The sequence below is a fragment of the Gossypium raimondii genome, chromosome 2 (assembly GCF_025698545.1).
Source record: "Gossypium raimondii isolate GPD5lz chromosome 2, ASM2569854v1, whole genome shotgun sequence".
Taxonomy (NCBI): domain Eukaryota; kingdom Viridiplantae; phylum Streptophyta; class Magnoliopsida; order Malvales; family Malvaceae; genus Gossypium; species Gossypium raimondii.
In genome coordinates, this window is record NC_068566.1 from 18,353,307 (window position 1) to 18,380,213 (window position 26,907).

General features: G+C 34.0%; 2 non-coding genes across 2 annotated transcripts; both read left to right on the forward strand.

Annotated features, from left to right (window-relative positions):
• The first annotated feature begins 18,012 nt into the window (after positions 1-18,012).
• On the forward strand, positions 18,013-18,119 carry LOC128039433 (small nucleolar RNA R71). The gene has a single exon (XR_008193936.1). It is a non-coding gene; the product is annotated as a small nucleolar RNA R71 (small nucleolar RNA).
• Positions 18,120-20,830: 2,711 nt separating this feature from the next.
• LOC128039340 (small nucleolar RNA R71) lies at positions 20,831-20,937 on the forward strand. Its single transcript, XR_008193844.1, has one exon. It is a non-coding gene; the product is annotated as a small nucleolar RNA R71 (small nucleolar RNA).
• Positions 20,938-26,907: the final 5,970 nt, after the last annotated feature.

The window sequence follows — 26,907 nt, forward strand, 5'->3', positions numbered from 1 at the left end:
TCTAAATTTTCTTAATAGCACTTCTCATCAAGTCATCCATTATTTTTTAGTATTTTCAATAAGCTTGTTGCTACCACTGCATATGTTGCATTATGTCCATCAACTTTGACAGCTCATCTAGAAGATCTGGGTGAGACGATTGAGCTCTGACTATTGAAGTCTTAATATCAGGTTTAGCTTCTGGTTCCATTGATTTCACCTTATAAGGGACTTCAGCTGATTGCACTGGCTTGATCTCTGTGGGATCTTCTTTTTCTTCTTTTTCGGGATCCTGATTTTCTTTAACTTGTTGCTGTATAACAGAGTCTCCAGCTATTCAATAGAGGTCCCAATCTATGATAGTGCCTTGGCTATAGCCTGTATTCTTTATGTTTGCAAGAATTTTAGCTTTCAAGAACAACATTGTTATCGTAAAGGGAAAGTAAGCTGGGTCAGAACGTGAACGTCTAACAGCACCATTCCGCATTTCCCTCACGATGATTTTTCCAACATCAATGGTCATCCAAGTTGAAATTGAGTATAATAAGACCATTCGCTCTAATGAGATTGTAATCCCATGTGAGCTAGGCATAAGGCTGAACTGGATGTAGTAGAACCATACCTTTGCGAGTGGTTTCAAATATTCTCTTCGACAAGTGTGGATTCCTTGCTTTGACACAATCCACTTAGAACATGGAATTGTAAGTTCCTCGAGAATTTCTTACAAATTTTTAGACTCTATATTGCTCGTCAAGAAGGAATATTTTTAGTTTTTGAAATCAGGCAATTCAAAGAAATCATTAATAGCGTTTGAAGTTATTGGTACCTTGATTCCGTGAACTGGAACTTCTGTCAACTCGCTTGAGGTTAAATTCACATAGAATTTGCACAGTAACTCCTCATCCACGCTAGGCCTCTTCTCACAAAACAACTCCCAATTGAGAGTTTCAGCAACCTGACGAATACGCACCATAAAACTAATATAGTTGTTTTCTTTCAATGTGAAGCCTTTCTCTAGATGCATCTGTTCATTCTTGAAGATACCCTCGTATCTTGCTTTGGCTTCTTCATAGTGGAACTTATTTTTTTATTCATCAATTTGGGTAGATGCACGAGTTCTCTTGCGAGGCATGATTAACCTGATCATAAGATGGTAACAATTATTTTCTCAAAAATTTAATTAATATAAAATATTAATAATTCAGTAAATTAAAAAATTAGATAATTAAAATAAAATTTAGGAGAAAAATTGGTTTTACCACCTTTTTTGTAAAAATTAAGAGCTCTGAAGAAAAAATAATTTTGAATCAAAAGATGACAAATTAAAAGAAATTGAGGGACTTTTGGCTAAGGATGGGTGAAAGGGTGATGTGCCGCTTGGGTATGCAAGGCAGCAGCACGCAATAGGTGATGGATGTGAGCAGCGTGCGGATCGTTGAGCAGGCTTGGTGTGGGCGCATGCGAGGTACTGCTGACCGATCAGCTGGTCAATGATGTGGCTAGTGAATTGTTAGGAGGTTTTGACACTTAAGGGTTTTGGTGTTTTTGGAAGGAATGGTGTATGAATGAAATAAAATAAGAATATATGGGTGGAATTTATAGTGAAAGGAGTTGGAGCTAGAGTAGAATTCTTAAAAATTCTAAGTTCTAATTGTATTCAAAGTAAATAACAATTAATAATGAATATAATGCATATTAAATGGATATAACAACTAATCCTAACTCTAAATAAAGTGATAATAATTAATATATATTATAATGGATATAATTATACATTAATAATTATCATCTTTTCTTTTTTCCTTTTTATTGAACGAAAAACATTTATTCTAGATGCTTTTTGAAAATAGTTATAAAAGAGATATCTAATTTTTCAAAATAATTTAATTAAGTTCCTAGACTTAATGAAAATTCAAAATTGAGTTGCAACATAAAACTTGGATCAAAATTGAACCTTTTATTTGAAAAACTAAAAATTTATTTTGTCATTTAGGGAATAATTTCTTGGGAAATTATGTTAAAATGAATTCCCAGGAAAGATTGGAGAAGTCGCAAGCGGTCCCGCTTAACTTCCAGTCTCCTAGACAGAATTTATTTAAACATACCAATCCTGAAAATATACCCTAAATCATTTATTCAAATAAAAGAACAAAAAAATTTAAATATCTGATAAAATGAACGAGATTTAATTCCGTTCAATTTTATCTCCCCAGTAATGTTTCAAATGTTGAGCATTAATTCGAAACTTACCTTCCTTACCTTGAAGTTCAACAACTCCGTAAGGATAGACTCAATGAATCATAGATGGACCGGACCAACGTGATTTTAGCTTACCTGGAAAGAACCTTAATCTGGAACTGAATAACAAGATTTGCTGACCTGTTTCAAATTCTCAAACTCGAATGTGCTTGTCATGACATTTCTTGAGTCTCTCAAGTAATTTGACATTCTCGTATGAAGACATTCGAAATTCTTCTAACTCATTGAGTTGAAGCATCTGTTTCTCTTTGGCACTTTTAAGATCCAAGTTGAGTCGTTGGAGAGCCCAGTAAGCTTTGTGTTCTAACTCCAAGGGTAGATGGCAGGCTTTCCAAAGACTAACCTATAGGGTGACATCCCTAAAGGTGTCTTGTATGCTGTCCTATAAGCCTATAAAGCATCATCCAATCTTTTGGACCAATTTCTTTGGTTCGGGGAAACTACCTTCTCAAGTATGCCTTTGATCTCCTTGTTTTCCAGTTCAGCTTACCCATTCGTTTGCGGATGGTAAGCTGTAGCGACCTTGTGTTTCACTTCATGTTTATCTAATAACCATTTCAACCACTTGTTCACAAAATGGACCCTTCATCATTGATGATGGCTCTTGGGGTTCCAAACCTTGTGAACACATGTTTTTGCAAAAACTTCATTACAACCTTAGCATCATTTTTCGGATATCCCTCTGCCTCAACCCACTTAGACACATAGTCTACTGCTACTAATATGTACTTGTGACCAAAAGACGGAGGAAAAGGACCGAGAAATTCAATACCCCAAACATCGAATAATTATACCTCACTGATGTTTTTTCGAGGCATCTCATTTCTATTGGTGACATTTCTAACCCTTTGACATCGATCACAACTCTTTACGTATGCATATGCAACTTTGAATAATGTTGGCCAAATGAATCCGGCTTGCAATACCTTGGCTGCGGTACGTGTACCTCCGAAGTGTCCCCCACTCGGCGTTGAGTGACAGTGGTATAAAATCTTATGTACTTCATCTTCTGCCACGCATCTCCTGATCATTTGATCTACACACTTTTTAAACAAATACGGTTCTTCCCAGAAATAGTAGTTCACATCATGAAGAAACTTTTTCTTTTGATGATACGTATTATCAATCGACATCAAACCACAAGCTAAAAAGTTAGCAATATCAGGAAACCAAGGGGTATTATGGACATGATTTACCTTCAGTATGTGTTCATCTGGAAACATCTCTCGAATTGGTATAAGAGGAGAGTTCCCTTCTTGCGGCTCCAATATGGACAAGTGGTCTGCTACTTGGTTTTCCACTCCCTTTTGATCTTGAATTTCTAGATCGGACTCTTGAAATAAAAGTACCCATCGAATTAGTCTCAGCTTAGCGTCTTTCTTGGCAAGTAAATACTTAATTTTCGAGTGGTCCGTATAAACAGTCACTTTGGTACTTACAAGATAAGATCGAAACTTGTCAATAGCAAACACAATAGCAAATAACTCTTTCTGTTACTGTGTAATTCAGTTGAGCTCCTACCAGAGTCCGACTCCCATAGTAGATGGGATGAACAACTTTGTTCCTTTGCTGACCCATGATAGCTCCGATCGTGAAGTCACTTGCGTCACACATCAATTCAAATGGTAAATCCAAGTCTGGTTTGACGATTATGGGTGTCGAGACTAACCGACTCTTCAAATCTTTGTAAGCTCTTGGGCACTCCTCATCAAATTTAAACGACGTGTCCTTCATGATGGGGTTCATTCTTCGTTGTCCATCAATCGTCCCTTTTTTGCCATCTTCTAAGATAATTTTGTACATGCATACGGATGGAATAATTTCGCGAATATCGGCTATGATCCATTCGATAGCCTTCTTAAATTGTTTCAACACCAGGATGAGTTCCTCTGCTTGCTCAGTAGTTAATTCTGCTGAAACAATAACAGACAGAGTAAAAGAGTTACCTAAATAAACATATTTCAAATGTGAGGGAAGTACCTTCAGTTCTAACTTAGGTGACTCCTCGATTGATGTTTTTGGTTGGGCATAATCTATTTTCTCTAACTCCAAAGATTCAAAGCGGGATTGCAGATTAAATCCCCTTTGATTAGCTTCTAACAATGCTAAGTATTCATCCTCCTTTTCATCATTTGGAGGATCTGATGTCAAAATGTGTTCCAATGGGTCCTCAACATAATTGAGTTCCTTCTTCATGATTAAATCCTCTAAATCAGACACTGCAAAATAATCATGAATTGTGTCAGGAAATCGCATGGACTTAAAAACGTTAAATGTTACATGATCATCCTGAACATGTAGAGTATGCTCGCCCTTCTACACATCAGTAAAGGTCCTTCTGGTTGCTAAGAATGGTCTTCCTAAGATGATTGGCACATTTTTGTCTACTTTAAAGTTTAGAATCGCAAAGTCAGCAGGAAAGATAAATTTGTCTACACGTACCAATACGTCCTCGATTTTTCCTTCTAGATGTGCTAAGGATTGATCTGCTAATTGAAGTGTAACCATAGTAGGTCTAACTTCTCCTATCCCCAACTTCCTAAATATTGACATGGGCATCAAGTTGATACTCGCACCCAAGTCTCATAGTGTCTTACCATAATATGTTGTTCAAATATTGTAAGGTATGGTAAAACGTCCAGGATCCTTCAATTTTGGGGGTAGTTTATCTTAAAGATATGCACTACATTCCTTCGTTAGGGCTATTGTCTCAAATTCTCCAAGCCTTCATTTTTTAGACAGGATATTCTTCATGAATTTGACGTAGTTTAGCATTTTTTCAAGTGCTTCAACCAACGGAATGTTGATATGGAGTTGCTTGAGTACGTCTAGGAACTTCTTGAATTGAATTTCCTACTTCCGCTTCTAAGGTCTTTGAGGGTAGGGTGTAATGCGTAGGTTTGTGCAATTGTACCTAGTCGTTATCAAGTAATAAGTAAGTATCGAGTTACCATCTCCAAAGGGATTGTATTTGTGGTAAGTCACTTAATTTTGTAAAATTATATTAACAATTTGGTAAGTAAAAACACAATATAGTTGAGAACTGGTGACTAAAATATATTAAACTAAATGCAATGATCCCTAATGCAAATTACCCTAAGTATGCAAACTATATGAATGAAATAGATTTTAGTAAAATTAAACACAATTTGCAACAATTATAACATAAATACACTAGGACAATTACTTTAATTAAGCTCAATTTAATGTCAACATGCTTAATAACATTCGAAAAAACATTTCATGGCAACTCGATCTTTCATGAGTTTGGAATCCACATTAGGTCCTTTCGGAATCCTTTACTTAGTAAATGCGCATTTTACTGATCCTTATTTAGTAAGGGTTTCTTAGCATTCATTTGAAGGAACAGGGATGTGTTAGGTTTGAAACAATTTAATCACACAAATCTAAAAACTATGCAGATAACAGAGCTTGGTAAGAGTTGTTATACAACCTACAATTTAATCGTGTTAGGATCTAAATTGAGCATGCACATTCCAATTATGCGTCCATTAGTCGTCATTTGGTTAAGATCGCTAAACTAATTCAGGTGCATTTCAATCACGTATGAAAGCAATCATAGCAAAGCATGATCGATTGAGGCACAAACATTATAAGCATAAATTAAATAAATTTTGTTTAATCAAAGCAATCATCCTAGCTTAAATAAAATTAAGCTAACATTTTTGTAAATAAGAACAAACAACACATAGCAAACATATTAATATTAAGTTAAAGAAAAGAAAGATTAAACCTAATTCAGAGTGGTTGTCACCCAAGACTCTGACTGACGAGGCTCCTTCGTTCCGTTGCTTTGCTCCTTTGCTGATGGTTCTCCAAGGTGGCCGACCAAGGGTTCTTTAGAAGGTTTAATTGCTAAAATCTCTATGAAGAGATGATGCTAGGCGTGGGAATGGAAAAGGCTAAGAGAAAAAGAGAGAATGATGCTTGATGGATGCGTGAGGGATTTAGGGATGATGAATGAAGGAATGAAATGATCTTATTTATAGGTGAGGAGAGAGAGATAGTTAGGTAAAAATAGGAGTTTTCATCTTTTGAAGCATCTTTCATGGGTGGCCAACCATAATTTTAGTAAGTTTGAGCTGATTTTTTCTTGTTTTTCAGTCAATTCGAGTGCCACAACAACTCAGGAATGAGACTCGATCAAGTGCAAATCTTCAGGTAAATTTCTAATTTCTTCAACTCTTTAAGGACCTTGTGCAATTAAACCAAAAAATGATTTATGGACAGCCATGTGCAGCAGAATTTTGGGTTGACTTGGTCTCCAATTTGGACGGTTTTGTAATCTAGCAACACTATCAGACCGATCCTAAATAAATCAACAAGTTAGAGGACCAAAGAATTAAATTTATCCAATTTAATTAATTAATTAAAACCCAAATTATTAATGAAATATTTTAAAATGAATTATTAAATATAATTTTATATTTTATTATTTAATTTAATCATGTAAGACCCACTTTATGTCTTAAAAAATATAATATATTCAAATTAATATAAAATAAGCCATTTATTGCGTGAAAACTATCTAATAAAGCATAAAATCACATTTTAATAATTTCTATGTCCTAATTTCATATTTTCACATATTCCATTAATTTATTAAACAATTACTTAGTTTTAACAATGGATTTAAGTAAAAAGGTGATAAATTACATAGGAAAAATCCTATATATTTTACTGTTTACACACCCCCAAACTAAAATCATTGCTCGTCCCGAGTAATATTTATGCACAACAAAAGGTCTTGCTAAGGCAAATTTGCTAATTGTGCAAGCAGCATCAATATTTGTCCCATAATCATGCATTAATAACTTCATGCTTATCGATCTTCTTTATTAACAAGTAATTCATATGCAAACATTCCTTAAGACTATACTAAGCTTCAAAATATGCCAACATGAATCATGGTTTGCATGTATGTCACAGCCATAGATAACTGTAACATCCTAAAATAGGGCCTAAACAGAATAGTAGTTGCAAAACCATGAATTCGAGATAGAAAAGTTTATTGTGATTAATTTTTATGATTTACCGATTGATTGGATGCATGTGTTAGAATACCGATAAGAAATTTCAGCAATTGCATGTCTGAATTGCATGTTAGGGCTTAATTGCAAAATTGGGTAAATATGAGTTTTAGATGATAAAGGATTTAATTGAAGGGCATAATTGAAGTAGAGGTCCTTAAATGGTAATTAGAACATTAGATTTTCATGTACAAAAATGGGCATGCATAGATAAAAATAACTAAAGTTTTAATGAAGGGCATTTTAGTCATTTGGTAATAAAAAGAATTAAAAGGGAAAAAGATGGAAAAAAGTGCTCATCTTCTCCATAAGGGCCGAAACTTCAAAGACAACATAGCTAGGGTTTCTTCACTTTCTCAAGCTCATAGTAAGTGCATCCAAGCCCCGTTTTAATGTTTTTTTTACGTTTTTTGAGTCCTCGTAGCTCGATTTAGCTTATTCTATCATTAATTCATGTTACGGTTCATAGTTAGAAAAATACCATAGGTGAGATGTGTTTATTTTGATGTTTTATGGTAGAACATGAAGTCTACAATTATGTTAAACAACTTTTGCTAGGCGATTTTAAGTGAAAATAAGTAAAATGACAAAATCGGTAAAAATACCTAATGTTCATAAGTAAATGTTAGAGTGGGAATTTGATGTTTCCATAGAAGGGAAAGATGTTCAGCATATTATAAAACATAAGAATAAAGGATGAAGTTTAATTTCTGAGCTTTGGGGAAAAAGTGTAAATATGTAAAAGTTTAGGAGCAAAATTGTAATTTTGCCAAAGTTCGAGTCAATGATTGTTTTGATGAATGTGAGTATTAAATAAACTAAATTTGCTATTATAGATCAAGAGGAACGAAATCCAGAGTTAGACCAGGGAAAGAAAAAGGTTGAGGACTAAGTTGCTAGATTTGATCTTATTTTGTACCGAGGTAAGTTTACGGTAAATAAAAGCAATATTTCAATAATTATTATTAATTTTGTTATTTTCCAGCAATTATGTACTTATTTCATGAAATTATTTAAAGTTGACTCAAGTATGAGATGATAGAGTATCAGTGTTAAAAAGTCCCGTCGAAACATTAGGAATGTATCGGATACAAATGTCATGATATTAAGGGAATGAGATCCCATGTAAGACCATGTCTGGGACATGACATTAGCATCATTGGGGTTATGAGAGGTCCCACGTAAGACCATTCCTGGGACATGGCATTGGCACTGAGATGAGAGGTCCCCCGTAAGACCATGTCTGGGACATGGCATGGGCATCAATATGAGAACTCCCATGTAAGACCATATCTGGGATATGACATTTGTAATGTAGGAAACATCCCATGTAAGACCATGTCTGGGATATGACTTTAGCATGTTATTATCAGATAGGAGACCAAGTATCCTTAGTATTCCAAGTGGTTCAACGGGTTAGTAAATAGACTATGTTACATGAAAGTTCAGGTAAAAGCATAATAAATTGATTCAAGTGAGTTATAAGATTTAAGAATATCTCAATTATCAGTTGAGAAAAAAATTCAGCTAGGGAGGAGTAAGTTATAATCATGAGTTATTTAATTAAGCAAGTAAGTAAACAAGTAAGAGAGTAAGTAAAGAGGAAAGTAAAGATCCTGATACTTGATGATAATTTATGAGTATAATTATTTATGATAAATGTTGTTATTTATTTTCCTGTAAAATTACTAAGCTTTATGCTTACCCCCTTTATTTTCCTATTTTTTATAGTATAGCCAAGCCAATTCGGGGATCTTAAGAACTTCAGAGATCGTTTTATACTATCAATAGACTATCTCGGTGTTTTGAGATTTGAAACGTTTTAAGTTATGGCATGTATAGGGACTTAATCATTTTGTGTGTGTGTCCTTATGATATGGCTAATGAATAGCATGTAAATACTTGAAAATGATTGGTTATTAAGATGGCTATTTAAGAACATGTTTTGGTGTTATGTATGCCTAAATGATAGTTAATACAAAGAAATTATAAAAGAGTAAAAATTTGCAATGGAATCGTTTTTGGACAGCAGGATTGACGTGATTTTGAAAAATCACCAAGGATAGTAGAAATGGAATTAAAGAGTGAATGAGATATAGAATTAAATCTTATCATGTCTATTTTCACATGGAAGAAACGATGTAGGGAAAGGAAATTAATATTATGAGATATTTGAATTTTAGTGAGATAGGGTTAGAATAGTTTTTGAAGTCCCCTGTTCTGATTTTAGAAAATCATTAAAAATTGTACAGAAGAAATTATGGATCACAATTTATATTTATAGATTCCTTAGTGAGTCTATTTTCAAAAGAAACAAACAAAAACATTATCTGAATTCTGTAGAATAAGATAATTGATTTTTAGTGAAGAGGGGTAGAAATTGTTGAGCAGTGAAACAAGGGAGACTTTAATGAATAAACTGTACTATTTGACTAAACCAAAAATTCTGAAAATTTTATGGTAAGAAGATATATGATTCTAGTTTTGGGGAAATTTATAGATCTAAATTTTGAGTTTTGTAAATTGATTTAATTAAATTAGTGACTGTCGCGCAAGTGGACAATTTTATTGTGAATAGTGAAATAAATTGTTTTGATTTATTTTAAGTATTCAAAAAAAATTTAATGTTCCTGGTTTGGACCCTAACCGTTTCCGTTGCATGTTTAGGGTCTCGAGGGTCCTTTTTAGGGACATATTTATTGAACATGATGCGAATTAATTTTAAAAGTAAATTTTTATGCTCCAAATTAGTAAGTTAAGTCAGTTAACGCCTCGTACTCGACTCCAGTAGTGGTCTCAGGTAAGGGGTGTTACAATAACATTCTTCATTCAACATAATTTCCTATCAATCAAGCAAATAATCACAAGGCTTATTTATGATCTTCATATATTGAACTTAGGACTTCCTCTCCACTAATGTAGGTGACATAATCATATCAACAGGTCTTCTATAGGGTTGTAATGGGGCTCGGTTAAAGGTAGGGATTTTCAGAGATGGGACATTTCGGTTTAAAAATCTTAACCTTTAACTTTGTCTTAGTTTTCTTGTAATACAACCTTTTTCTTTGAGTGAACCTATGGAACACTCCAAACTTATTTTGAACTCGAACTCATACATTTTTCCTTTTTAAAGACTGAGCGAACTTTTCTTCACTTTTTTTTAATTTTTTTTAAGAATGAGCACATACATCTTTATGAAAATTTCCTCCAATGTTGATTCCCAAGACAACTTTAGTTAAGATAAATGCACAAAATTAGGATAATTTTAAAAAGATGGTAACTGGCTTATAATGTAGGTTCATTGCAAAAACAGGTCTTTAAGCTCAAAATTACAGTTTCAATGGTCTAATATCATAAGGTTGGCTTCAAAATGCTCAAACGACCCAAAGAATTAGTGCCTATATCATTTAAGATTTTTATGTCCCCTAGGATTTCACCTTAAGAAAGTTACTAAGTGAGTTCCAAATATATAAACCTTCATGCATGTTTAATCTCAAAAGAACTAAGTTTTCATGGCAAACATTACTAAGGCTAAGATCATACAAGCATTCCATTCCTCATGATAACATACATTCACTTAGATAAAATCATCATTCATACTTGCATACAAACTATATCAAGAATAAGAATATCTCTAAACATTCATTTAATAAACATACTTACGAAAGAAATGATTAAAACATACTTGAAAATTTTAAAAGTTTGAGTAGTTTATTTGTCTTACCCCCTTTAAAAAGAAGTAATGTCATCATTACAAGAACAAAGTAATGATTGAAAACTGAAATCCAGGTATGGTTGTAAAGAAAGAGAGGTGAGTCATTAAGACTGCTTAAATACTAAGTCTTCCCTAATAACTCTATCCTAGACATGTTCATTCCTATTACCACATCACTTAGTCTTATTCTTTCTCAAGAAGTGTTAAGTTTGTTCATGCTTGCTATGTTTTATTATGCAGAAATTAAATCCTAATTATGAAAGAAATAAATTCCTAAAGACCTAAAAATAATTAAATAAATAACAAGACAAGAATCCCCCATTTTATTTTTCTGACTTATTCCCCTTGTCTTCTTTAGCTCCATCTCTGCTTGCATCGTCAGTATCTTCCATCCATGTCTCAAAGATAGCATGTAGGAACTCAGGAAAAAAAGTATTAGAGATATTCTTAAAAGTATTTTGAATTGAGTCATCTCTAATTTTTGCATATTTATAGTAAGTTTATTGTTGATTGTGCATGAACTTGCACATGTCCATCAAAATTGACAACTCTGATTTCCTTGAAGTACTTGCAGAAGTTAGCATGGGAGTTGTATATTCAGGTTTAACAATTAGCTTCACTGGTTCTTCTTCTGGCTCAACCTTTGGTTTAGGAATGTTCGTTTCCTTATCAGATGCTTCCTCTTTAGTGTCTGTGACTGAATTAGCTTCAGTTTCAATTCCATCTGTTAACTCCCCTATATCTGACTCAGTTCACTCTTCTTGCTCGCCTTGATTCAGTTCATGCACCCTCTTTACTAATCTTTCAAGATCAAGCTTTGTAATGCATCCTTGAACATGTCGCCTCTTCAGATTTGCTTGTGTTTTAACATGGGCTTTTAAGCAAAGTGAAGTGATTAATGATAGGAAATAAGCACTTCCTGCCTTCTTTTTAGCACAATCGTGAATCTACTTTAGGATAATTTTTCCAACATTAATGGAATATTCTGTCAAAATTGCATATAACAAAAGCATTTGTTCCATCGAGATGGTGGAACTATGTGAGATAGGCATAAAACTGTAGCGAACAAAATAAATCCATACCTTTGCTACTAGTTTTAGGCATTCTCTTCGACAAGAATGACCCCCATACTTTCTTATAATCCATTGGGATCCCGAATTTGTCACAACATCAAGCACTTGTTAAAGAAAATCCCAATTGATATTGTTCATCATAGGGTAGTACTCATCTTCTTCAACACCAGGTAAATTAAACAAATTATTGATGGACTTAGAAGTAGGAGGTACCTTTTTCTTTCGAACGATGACTTCAGTAGCATCTTGCGTAGTCAAACTAGCATAGAATTCTTGAACTAGTTCATCATCGGGAAGTGAACGAGCATCACAAAATCATTCCCACTTGAGAGCATTGATTTTCTTTCTAATCGGTATAGGAACAACCATCAAATCATTACTCTTCAAGTAAAAACCTTTTTTCGGCATCATAGGTTGATGCTTGAAGATTGAATCAAATCTCTCTTTCACTTCTTCATCGATCAAAATCAGGTTTTCAGGAGTGGTTTTTGAAGATCTGGTTCTTTTGTGAGACATGGTATCTTTTCCCTAAATTTCAGAAAAGTTTCTCCGTAAAAGAGAAAAGAGATATCGGCAAAGTGGGTGGAACTTGCTATGGCAAAAATCTTGCGACGACAATAGGAAATTTTGGCAAAAAAAAGGAAGAGAACTAGGGTTTCTTTCGAGATTTGAGGTTGACGATACAAAAGAGAGATTTAGGGATTGTTTCAGGGTGTAAGCAAATTGCTTTGAGGGTTATAAAATTTAGTAGAATGGAAAAGGGTTTATATAGGGAAAAATTAGGGCAACATGTAGCAAAAATTTAGCTACATTAGGGTTACTTGGGCGGCAAGCAATAGGTGTGATGGCAAGGCATGGATTTTTCCTCCTTTTTGTTGTCTTGGGCCTCAAACTCAGACTATATCTTACTAAAAAAATTGATTAGTACTTGGGCCAAATTTTACCCTCTTTATTAACATAAAAATTTAAAATTTAAACATAACAAGTGAAAAAAAATTAATTCTTAATTAGAAAATTTCTTCTTAACAAATTACATTAAATTAATTCTTAATTAGAAAATTTCTTCTTAACAAATTACATTAAATTAATTCCCAAGAAAGGTTGGAGGGGTCACAGCGGTCCTGCTTAAGTTCCAATATCCTTAGATAGAATTAATTAAATGTACTAAGTTAAGAAAATAAGTTCTAATTATTTATTTATTTACAAAATGATTTCATGAAAAATTAAGGGTCTACTAATTTGAGTGAGGATTCAATTCGTTCAACTTCTCCATCCTAGTAGTTTATGAGACCTTGACCATTAACTTTAAACGTACCTCTCTAATTGTCGTATAATTCAATAACTCCATAAGGATAAACTCGGTAGATGGTATAAGGTCCTTTCCATCCGGATTTAAGCTTCCCAGGAAATAACTTCAACCTTGAATTAAACAACAAAACCTTCTGACCTTTCTTAAACTCGCAAGGTTGTATATGACTATCATGCCATCTCTTTGATCTTTCTTTACACATTTTGGCATTCTCATAGGAAAACAACATCAGCTCTTCCAAATCATCAAGTTGTAACATCCTTCTCTCACCGACTTGCTTAAGATCAAAGTTTAACTGCTTCAAAGCCCAGTGAGCTTTATTCTCCAACTCTAATGGCAAATGACATGCCTTTCCAAAGACAAACTGATGAGGAGTCATTCCTAACGGAGTCTTAAATGCTTTTCGATAGGCCTATAATGCATCATCAAGCCTTCAAGGCCAATCTTTTCTGCTAGGGCGTACTACCTTTTCAATGATACCTTTGATTTCGCGATTCAATCTTTCAACTTGCTAATTAGACTGGAGGTGATAGGCAGTAGCAATTTTGTGCTTCGCATGATATTTATCAAGCAACCATTTAAGCCAGTTGTTCACAAACTGAGAACCTTCATCACTAATAATAGCTCTTGGTGTCCCAAATCATGTAAACACATGCTTATGTAGAAATCCCATGACTACCTTAGCATCATTTGTAGGGTATGCTTCAGCTTCAACCCACTTTGATACATAGTCTACAGCAACTAAGATGTATTTGTTCCTATACGAAGAAGGAAACGGGCCTAAGAAATTAATGCCCCATACGTTGAACAATTCAATCTCTAAAATGTTTGTCAAGGGCATCTCATTCCTCCTTGATATATTTCTAGTCCTTTGGCATTTATCACAATATTTCACATAAGCATAAGTATCTTTAAATAGTGTAGGCCAAAAGAAATCTGCTTGCAAAATCTTTGCTGCAGTACGTGAACCACCAAAGTGTCCCCCACTTGGAGATGAATGAAAATGATACAAGATCTCTGCAATCTCACTTTCAGCTACACACTTTTGGATTATATTATCTGCACATTGTATAAATAAAAATGGATCCTGCCAAAGATAATACCGACTATCGTGAAGGAATTTTCTCCTTTGTTCGTGTGTCATTTCTCGAGGAATTATTCCACATGCAAGATAATTGGCAAAATCAGCAAACCAAGGTATTTCATGAATTTGATTTACCTCAAATAAGTGTTCATCTGGGAAATTCTAGTAGGTAGGCACACATGACTGAGTTACCTCATTTTGCTCCAACCTCGACAGATAATCAGCTATTTAATTTTCGACACCTTTTTTATCTTGGATCTCAAGCTCAAATTCTTGGAGTAAAAGTATCCAATGAATTAGCCTTGGTTTTGCATCTTTCTTCGTGAGCAAGTATTTAATGGTCGTGTGGTCAGTAAATACTGTAACTTTGGTACCTATAAGGTATGAGCGAAATTTGTCCAAAGCAAAAACTATAGCGAAGAATTCTTTTTCAGTTATCGTATAATTTCATTGGGCTCCCGTCAAAGTTCTACTTGCATAGTAAATAGGGTGAAACACTTTATTTCTTCTTTGACCCATCACAGCTCCAATGACATAGTCACTTGCATCGTACATCAACTCGAAATGTGAGTTCCTATCAGGTGTAACGATTATTGGGGCTAAAACTAACCGCTTCTTTAGCTCTTCAAAAGCTTCCAAACATGCTTTGTTGAAATCAAACACTGTATCTTTCTTTATCAACAAACACAATGGTTTAGAAATTTTTGAGAAATCTTTGATAAACCTTCGATAAAAACCAGCATGACCTAAGAAACTTCTGACTCCTTTCACATTCATTGGGGCTGGTAATCTTTCAATTACGTCCACCTTTGCTTTATCGACTTCAATTCCTTTCTTTGTGATCTTATGACCTAAGAAAATCCCTTCCTTGACCATAAAATGACATTTACCCAATTAAGGACAAGATTCATCTATTTGCATCTCTTCAGTACCTTAGGCAAATTACTCAAACAAATATCATAAGTGTTACCAAAAATAGAAAAATCATCCTTGAAAATCTCAACAAAATTGTCAACTATATGAGTAAATATTGCCATCATGCATCGTTTAAAAGTTGCAGGTGCATTGCATAAACCAAAAGGCATTTGCCTAAAAGCAAACGTACCGTATGGACAAGTAAAAGTTGTTTTATGTTGGTCCTCTAGGGCTACAACTATTTGGTTATATCCTGAATAGCCATCTAAAAAATAATAGAATTCATTACCTGCCAGTCGATCTAACGTCTGATCCATAAAAGGCAACGAAAAATGGTCCTTCCGAGTGGCTTTGTTCAACTTTTTGTAATCAATATAGATTCTCCAACCGGTAACAGTTCTTGTTGGAATTAACTCATTATGCTCATTTTCAACAATTGTGATTCCACCTTTCTTCAGCACACTCTGCACCGGACTTACCCACGAACTATCTGAAATAGGATAGATGATTCATGCATCTAACCATTTGATCATTTCCTTTCTCACAACTTCTTTCATAATAGGATTGAGCCTCCTTTGCCCATCAATTCGATCTCTTTCACCTTCTTCTAAAATGATTTTATGCATGCAAAAAAAGGGCTTATACCTCGAATATCAGATATGGTCAACCAATTGCATTCTTAAATTTCTTTAGAACAATAATTAGTTGCTCCTCTTGATCTTTCGTCAGTTCCGCTGAAATAATCACAGGTAAAGTAAAACAGTCACGTAACTAAACATATTTCAAATGGGAAGGAAGAAAGTACCTTTAGTTCGAGTTTAGGTGGTTCTTCAATTGAGAACTTGGGTTACACAATTTCTCTGACTTTCAACTCCAACGGTTCAAACCGTATGGGCTGAATAAAATTTCTCGGATTAGCTTCCATCAAAGCCATGTTTCCTTCACCTTCTTCATCCTCCAAAGGGTCAAGATCTAAGGTTTTCTCCAACGGATCTTCTTCAAAATTGCTTTCCATAGAAACCAAGGTTTCTATCTCTTCCATAATTGAACACTCCTCTGCAGGATCGAGAAATTTCATCGCTTTAAGAACGTTAAAGGTTACCTGATCATTTTGAGCTCGCATGGTGAGTTCTCCTATCTACACATCAGTTAACGTTCTTTCCGTGGCTAAGAAAGGTGTCCCAAGGATGATCGACACTTCCTTGTCTGATTCAAAATATAAGAGAATGAAATCAGTAGGAAAAATAAATTTATCGACTCTTACCAAAACATCCTTGATCTTTCCTTCGGGATATGCTAAAGATCGATTCGCTAGCCGAATCGTCACAGTTGTAGGTCTTACTTCACCTATCCCGAACATCCTGAAAATAGACTTAGGCATCAAGTTGATACTCGCTCCTAAGTCACACAAAGCTTTATCATAATAAGAATCACCAATGTTACAAGGTATAGTAAATCTTCCTGGGTCTTTTAATTTTGGTGGCAATTTGATCTGCAGGAACGCACTGCACTCCTTTGTCAACGCAACAGCCTTATACTCACTCAGTCGTTTCTGCTTGGACAATATATCCTTCATAAACTTCACATAATTTGACATTTGTTCTAAAGCCTCGACCAATAACATATTGATGTGTAACTGCTTCAGAACATCCAAAAACTTCTTGAATTGCACCTCATGTTTCTTCTTGTTTTGCTGCAATCTTTGCGGATATAGAGGTGATGGAACTTTCGGTTGAATTGGACAACTTTTCTGTGCAGGTAAATCTGCATCCAAAGATGATGTTAAAATATCTTAATTCACTAAGTCAGGGTTTACCTTGTCAGACTTTGGGGTTTATGATTCCTTTGGTGGAAGAACTTCAACAGCTGGTTAATTCTTCTCAACGGGCTTATCTTTGACATCAATCATTCGGGGTTCTAGAATTTTACCACTTCGCAATGTCACTGCCTTGATATGTTCTTTACCCAAATTTTTTGGATTCTCAATATCGCTCGGCAAGGTTCCTTGCAGTCTATTACATAGCTCCGTAGCTACTTGACCCATTTGGTTTTCCAAATTTTTCAGTGTTGCTGCTTGGCTTTGGATCAAAGCGTCATTCTTTGCCATGTACGCTTTCAACAAGTTCTCCAAATTGTTTGATGCCTCAGCTTGAGGTGGTCTTGGAGCTTGCTGATTAAACCCTTGAGATTGGTTGGGTCTTTGCTGTAATAAGTTGTTGTTCAGTCCATTTCCTTGGTTGCTCCAAGAAAAGTTAGGATGATTACACCATGAAGGATTGTAGAAGTTGGATTGGGGTCCTTGTCAACTTCTATTTTGATATTTGTTCCCTACATAGTACACTAACTTTGAATTTGATGGACAATTCTCAAAAGAATGATCTTCCCCACAGTACACATAGGAAATTATTTCAAACAGTTAACTGTTTTAACATAGAGGAAATAGACGATACCTGAGCTGATAACAAAGTGAGGGAGTCAACTTCATGAACTCCGGCTACACGTCTTCCTAAAGCTGTTCTATTTGTTGGCCATTGATAGTTATTACTAGTGATCCTCTCGATGATCTCATCAATCCTGTATGTTCATTGAGACCATTATGAAATGTCTGCAATTGGATAAAGTGATGAATCCCATGATAAGGACACTTATGAAGTACCTTCTTGAATTACTCCCAAGCCTCATACAAAGACTCGTCATCCAATTGTTGGAAAGTTGTGATCTCGTTCCTTAACTTAGCTTTTTTGCTAGCTGTAAAATACTTAACCAAAATTCTCTCTGCTAATTCTTGCCATGTAGATATGGAACTTGGTGGAAATGAATTGAGACATGCTCGTGCTCAATCTCGCAACGAGTACAAAAACAATTTCAACCTTAGAGCCTATTCAGTCACACCAGCTATATTGAATGAATCACTCACCTCCATAAACAATCGAAGGTGGAGATGTGGATCTTCCGTGGGCATACCATTAAATTGGCCCACCATTTGTAGCATTTGAAACATCACTGGTTTCAATTCACACTGGGTTGCCTCAATATATTGTCTTCTAATTCCTGGGTTTAACTCACTAAAAAGTGGCACAGAATATTGTCTGATGCATCTTTCCCTATCAATCACAGTGAGGATAGGATTTTGTACATGATCGGCTTCATTAACTTGGTCTTGATTCTGATTTACAAAGTCCATCTCGACTTGTCTTTGAGTTGTTCGTTCACGTACTTTTTGTCTGAAAGTTCACTCATTTTTAGGGTATACAGCGAGTAAGTCAATAATTCGATCTATGCTCATAAACACCTGAAAAGAAAATCACAAAAATTAAAAAGAATAAGTTAGTAATGTTAGAAATAAATCAAATTGAAAATAAATAATTTCACGAAAAAAATGACTATGGAAACAGTTGACAATCCCCGGCAACGATGCCAAAAACTTGTAACGCGTAGGTTTGTGCAAGTGTACACAGTCGTTATCAAGTAATAAGTAAGTATCGAGTTATCGTCTCCACAGGGATTGTATTTGTGCTAAGTCACTTAATTTTGTAAAATTATATTAACAATTTGTTAAGTAAAAACACAATATAGTTGAGAACTGGTGATCAAAATATATTAAACTAAATGCAATGATCACTAATGCAAATTATCCTAAGTATGCAAACTATATGAATGAAATAGATTTTAGTAAAATTAAACACTTGCAACAATTATAACATAAATAAACTTGGACAATTACTTTAATTAAACTCAATTTATTATCAACATGCTTAATAACATTCGGAAAAACATTCCATGGCAACTCGATCTTTCATGAGTTTGGACACCACATTAGGTCCTTTCGGAATCCTTTACTTAGTGAATATGCATTTTACTGATCCTTATTTACTAAGGGTTTCTTAGCATTCATGTAATGTAACAGGGACGTGTTAGGTTTGAAACAATTTAATCACAGAAATCTAAAAACTATGCAGATAATAGAGCTTGGTTAGAATTGTTATGCAACCTACAATTTAATCGTGTTAGGCTCTAAATTGAGCATGCACATTTCAATTATACGTCTATTAGCTGTCGTGTGGTTAGAATCGCTCAGCTAATTCAGGTGCATTTCAATCACGTATGAATGAAATACAAAATTGATTTTAATTCAAAACATGATCGATTGAGGCACAAACATTATGAGCATAAATCAAATAAATATTATTTAACCAAAGAAATCATCCTAGCTTAAATAAAATTAAGCTAACATAGTTGTAAACAAGAACAAAGATCACATAGAAAACATCTTTATATTAAGTTAAAGAAAAGAAAGATTAAACCCAATTCAGAGTGGCTATCAGCCAAGACTCTGACTGATGAGACTCCTTCGTTCCTTTGCTTTGCTCTTTTGGTGATGGTTCTCCAAGGTGGCCGACCAAGGATTCTTTAAGAGGTTTAATTGCTAAAATCTCTATGAAGAGATGATGCTAGGCATGGGAATGGAAAAGGCTAATAGAAAAAGAGAGAATGATGCTTGATGGATGCTTGAGGGATTGAGGGATGATGAATAAATGAATGAGAGGGTCTTATTTATAGGTGAGGAAAGAGAGATAGTTTACTAAAAATAGGAGTTTCCATCTTTTGAAGCATCTTCCATGGGTGGCCGACATGATTTTAGTATGTTGAGCTAATTTTTTCTTGATTTCCGGTCAATTTGAGTGCCACAACAACTCAGGAATGAGAGTTAGTCAAGTGCAAATCTTTAGGTAAATCTCTAATTTCTTCAACTCTTCAAGGATCTTGTGCAATTAAACCAAAAAGTGGTTTATGGAAGCCATGTGCAGCCAAATTTTGGGTTGACTTGGTCTCCAATTTGGACGGTTTTCTAATCTAGTAAAGCTATCAAACCTGTCCAAAATAAATCAACAAGTTACAGGACCAAAGAATTAAATTTATCCAATTTAATTAATTAATTAAAACCCAAATTATTAATGAAATATTTGAAAATGAATTATTAAATATAATTTTATATTTTATTATTTAATTTAATCATGCATGGCCCATTTTATGTCTTAAAAATATAATATATTCAAATTAATATAAAATAAACCATTTATTGCATGAAAACTATATAATAAAGCATGAAAACTATATAATAAACCATTTTCAAATTGATTCAATGGCTATGCTGCAAAAATATTACACCCATTAGTAATAAGATTTTTTAACATTGAGGATATTGATGATACTTGAGATGCGAGTGAAGTAAGTACGTCTACTTCATGTATTTCAGGGACTTGCCTTCCTGATGTTAATCGATTGGTTGGCCATTGATAATTGTTGTTGGCAATCCTCTCAATGATTTCATAAGCCTCATTATAAGACTTAGAAAGGAGAGCACCATTAGAAGAAGCGTCCACTACCATCCTCGTGTGAGCATTGAGACCATTATAAAATGTCTCAAGTTGTATGCAATGTGGGATTCCATGATGAGGGCACTTCCGTAATAATTCTTTGTACCTTTCCCATGCCTCATACAATGACTCATTATCCATTTGTTGGAAAGCAGTGATCTCGTTCCTCAACTTATCATTCTTGCTACGTGGGAAATACTTCATAAGGAATTTTTCTGCTAACTCTTGCCATGTTGAAATTGAGTTTGGTGGTAACGAGTTCAACCAAGCTCGAGCTCTATCCCTTAGTGAATATGACAACAACTTCAATCGTAATGCATCTTCGAGTACTCCGGCTAACTTGAAAGAATCGTTCACCTCTATAAAAATTCTTAAGTGTAGGTGAGGATCTTCGGTAGGCATTCCACTGAATTGACCCACTATCTGAAGCATCTAGAACATGACTAGCTTCAACTCAAACTGTTGTGCCTGAATTTCGAGTCTCCTAAGACCCGGATTAAGATCATGAAATATTGGCACGGCATACTATCTCAAAGTTCTATCCCAATCATTAGGAATAATGATAGGATTTTGGGCAAGGTTTGCTTCATTTCCTTGATTCGGATTTTCAAAGTTCATCTCTTTAGTCCTTCTCTCACTTGCTTGTCTCTTTCGCTATCGAAAAGTTCGTTCAATCTCAGGGTCTACAGGGATTAAATCGATGATTCGGTCAATACTCATAAACACCTGAAATAATCACAGAAAAATTAACTAAGTTCAAATTTGAACAAAAAAATAAACCAAAATGCAAAACTAACAACTTCACAAATAATGACCTTTTTTTAAAACACAGTCCCCTGCAACAGCGCCAAAAACTTGGAATGACGGAAATGTGCAAGTGTACACTATTGCAACAAGTAATAAAGTGACAAGTAAATGTTGAGTTATCGTACCCACAGGGACTGTGAAAAGAATTATTTATGAATGCTATTTAAAACACTTTGCTGAAGAAAAATACTTTGCTGGAAGAGGGTGATTAAAAACTAAGATTTTTAAACTAAGTAAACTAAATAAATAAATCTCAAATGCATGATTTGAAAATATGATTTTAATAAAGATGACATAATTGTGTTAGATTAATTACATTTCTTAACTTAGAATTATTAAAACTCATGTTTATATTGTTACGAATAAGTTCACGACAACTCGGTAATTTGCTAACTTATGAACATACTCACCTACCAAAATCCATTTATCTCTTGACTATATCCCTATGTTAATTCAACCGATTAAAAAAATCTTAATAGGCAAATATGTTATTGCACATACATACTTATGAAATCGAAATAATCTCTTGTACATATCCCTATGTCAATTCAAACATTTAACTCGATTTAATAAGCACATAAAAGACTGTGAGGTAACAAAGTATCCTTACCTTGAAATAGTTTAATCACAATAATCTTGCAAGTTATGCAAGGCAAATGTATCGTCAGATACCATTGCTAATCTAACCCTCAACTACCTTAGATGATTAAACATGCACTAATTAAGTATTGTGTTCATTAAACAATTTCAATCCATTTAAATAAATAATTCATTAGTTACCTAACAATTATAAATTAAAATTAAATTGGATATAAATTAAAATTAATTATATTATGAATTAATACATATAATTTTGGACCGTCTTAGGCTGAAATTTAGTTCGCGTCGATACTTCAAATTGCTTCTCGGTTTTGTGCTTCTAGGAGTGTCTGCCGAGCCATTTTTTACCCTTTGTGCAAATCTGTAAATAACGAAAATTCATCAAAATTAATTATAAAATTAACTAAAATTCAACATGTTCATATTTTAAGTGCACTTCAATTATTTTATAAAATTAATTATTTTTCGACAAGAATTTTATCGAAATTGTATGATTTTAAACTAAAAAGGGTATATAAAAATGTGTAAATTTCTGTGTTTCTAGGTGACCACCACTCTGAGTTGGGTTTAATCTTCCTCTTTTTAATTTAATATAAAGATGTTTCCTATGTGTTCTTTGTTCTTGTTTTCAACAATGTTAGCTTAATTTTATTTAAGCTAGGATGATCGCTTTGATTAAATCATATTTATTTGATTCATGCTTATAATGTTTGTGCCTCAATCGATCATGTTTTCAATTAAAATCAAGTATGTATTTCATTCATACGTGATTTAAATGCACCTAAATTAGCTAAGAAATCCTAACCAGACGACGACTAATGGACACACAATTGAAATGTGCATGCTCAATTTAGATCCTGATCCGATTAAATTAGAGGTTGCATAACAACTCTGACCAAGCTCTATTATCTGCATAGTTTTTAGATTTGTCTGATTAAATTGTTTCAAACCTGACACATCCTTGTTACCTCACACGAATTGTAAGAAACCCTTAGTAAATAAGGATCAGTAAAATGCGTATTTACTAAGTAAAGGATTTCGAAAGGACCTAATGTGGTTTCCAAACTCATGAAAGATTGAGTTGCCACGAAATGTTTTTTTTAATGTTATTAAGCATGTTGATAATAAATTGAGTTTAATAAGTAATTATCCTAGTTTATTTATGTTATAATTGTTACAAATTATGTTTAATTTTACTAAAATCTATTTCATTCATATAGTTTGCATACTTAGGATAATTTGTATTAGGGATCATTGCATTTAGGTTAATATATTTTAATCACCACTTCTCAACTATATTGTGTTTTTATTTACCAAATTGTTAATATAATTTTACAAATTAAGTAACTTAGCACAAATACAATCCCTTTGGAGACAATAACTCGATACTTACTTATTACTTGATACCGACTGTGTACACTTGCACAAACCTACGCGTTATAATTACTATTCAAACAGAGCATTGAAACATACATTTCATACATGATTGAAACCAAATGAAAATACATTAGTTCACATACTTATCATCCCTTAATCAAGCCCTCAATGCCCTAGAAACACTTTAGAAACAATTCGGGACCAAATTGGAAACATTTTGAAAGTTTAAGGAAAAGTTAGAAAAATTTTACTACAAGGGTCACACGGCCGTGTAACCTTCGAACTAAGGACACATGGTTGTGTTCCAGCCCGTGTAACTCTCTGAGTAGGGTCACACGGCTATGTTACATGCTTGTGTGTCAAGCCGTGTAACTCTCGAAATAGCCTCACATGCCCGTGTGCTAGGCTGTGTAATTAACTTACTTGCATGCAAAGGAACCTATAGGAGACACATAGCCGTGTCGATAGGCCATTTTCAAAAATCATGCCACTTCCAAAACCAAATGATGCATGATCCTTTAGGCCATTTGTGCACATATTCAAGGCATCAAGACCCTATCAAAACATACATATAAATACTAATTCAAGAGTCTTAAATCAACTACCCAATATGCAATTCAAGGCACCACAATTACAATCATCAAGACCTACCTAAACCTGTATATTTTACCACTTACCATTCATCAAGTACTAGTTCCAACAACTTACTAAACATAAGACATAAGGTAGCTCAATAACACAAATCATCAAATGATGCTAATAAGCCATTCTCATCCATTATCAAAAGTGACCAAAAGTACATTCTAAAGCCAGCATTATAACCTATTATACATACATGATACCAACACACAAACACATTTAGTTATTATTTACATATTTATCAAACACCACTTTAAAACATTATATATACCTTTCAACCACAAATTCAACTATATAAGTTTATATACTCCAATTTGTGAACAGTGTCACCAGTGATGTAGACAGTGCTGCCAGTATTGTGGTCGAGCCACAAACAATGCAAAAAAACTAAAAATTAATAATATTATGGACAAGCCACCACTTTTGCAAATAAAGTGTCACATGGAAATATTGTGGACAAGCCACTACTTTTGCATATAAACTGTCACATAAAAGTATCGTGGACAAGCCACCACTTTTGCAAATAAACTGCCACATTTTCCACCTTTCACACATCTCACCCCATGCATGTGATATGGCCAAAAAGATTACTTATTTATTTCCACTAAAAATAAAATTTTCACTTTGGCATGTGAGACATGCTTATTATTAAACTTATCACTTAAAATTGCATGGGCATGCGTAACATGCAAATCACATATATTCATATTATACCAATATTTCTCATTCTATAATTCATGCGAAATTCACATAAACCATAACATCACATAACTTGTTAATGAGATTTTCATACATTTTTAATAATAATTATCCAGATCATACATCATACATTTCACAAAAATAACGATTTAGATTCACTTACTTGGATATTCCATTTTATGGGTTTTCACTTCTATTTTCGAATATGTAAAGCATTATTGATAAGAACAATTTTAATAATACAAATAATTTTTAACAACATGAAACATAGATATGTTTTTGTTTAATGTTAAACCCACACTTGATCAGAGATCCAATTTGGAACAACACTCTAAGAACGCTCACACATGGATCTAATAGATAGATTACACTTATATTAATCACTCAGATTAGTGATTTTGATCCCAATGATAATGATCTCTCGGGTAGGTGTCGATCGGCCCTTTAATGTAACATGACATAAGAAATGTTAATATACAAAAGTTGCAAGAGGAGTGGCCCTTAACAACATTCGATCAAGAAGAAAATAAAGAGGAATGAGTAGTTTTCATTCAACTCTTACACTTACTCTTTCATTGTTGACAAGAGAATTGATAGATCGCCTTGATCATGAATCGGATGGAAAAGGAGGATATATAGAAAGGGTCATTAATTGTAAGTCCATGAAATTAAGTTTTAGAAATTAAAACTAATAGAAGTAAATAGTGCAGAATTTTGATCACCAAAAAGAATGATAAAGGTTGAAAAATGAAGAAAAATAGAGGGGGAAGCACAACCGTCGACGGTGGTGCTATGACGGCAACAGTTTTTAGAGGAGAAAGAAAGGAGAAGTGTTCGGTCACTTGATAAAGGATGAATAAGAAATGAGAAGAGAGAAAGAAAGAAAAAGGAGTTGTACATGTGGTGGTGCATGGTGGTTGTCGCGGTGGCAGAGGGTGACACTGAGGGCGGTGATGGAAAAAAGGAGAAGAGGAGTGGTGGTACCGTAGAGGTTTGGTGGTGTGGTGTTGTTGATTCAATGCCATGAAACGGTGGAGGAGAGGAGAAAATCGTGTAAAAAGGTGGTGTGGTGTTGTTGATTCAATGCCATCAAAGCTTAGGGAGGTGCCGCAATGAAAGGGAGAAGAATGAAAAGATGGATGAAAAGGGGCTTCTCAAAAAATTCTAGCTTCAATTTATCTCATACCTGACATTAGTAGAGAGAAAGGCAAGTTATGGAAAAAGAGAGAAAATGGGATTTTGTTTACTTAAATAAGAAAAGTTAACTAGAAAAGAAGGGAAAAATTCTCCTTTAAGTATAGAAAGCATGGGTTGGATGGCAAGGGAGTTTTCGGCACGTGGAAAGTTCAAAAAATTCATTAAATAGGTGGTGATGAAAATACTTGAACCTAGGACCCTTAGGAAATTAATTAAACAATTAACCACTTAGCCACTTTATTCTTTATCTTCAATTTAATAGAGAATATTTAAAACATGAGATTTTCATACATTTAGTAATAATAATTATCAAGATCATACATCATACATTTCACAAAAATAACGGTTTAGATTCACTTACTTGGAAATTCCATTTTTATGGGTTTTCACTTCTCTTTTTGAATATGTAAAGTACTTTTGATAAGAACAATTTTAATAATACTAATAAATTTTAACAACATGAAATGTAGATGTGTTTTTGTTTAATGTTAAACCCACACCTGATCGTAGATGCGATATGAAACAACTCTCTAAGAACGCCCACACATGGATCTAACCAATAGATTACCCTTAGATATATCACTCGGATTAGTGATTTTGATCCCAATGTGAATGATCTGACGGGTTGGTGTCAATCAGCCGTTCAACGTAACATAACATAAGAAATGTTAATATATAAAAGTTGCATGTGTAATGACCCTTAACAATATTTGATCAAGTAGAAAATAAAGAGGAAGGAGTAGTTTTCATTCAACCCTTACTCTTACTCTTTCATTGTTGACAAGAGAATTGATAGATCACCTTGATCATGAAACGGAGGGAAAA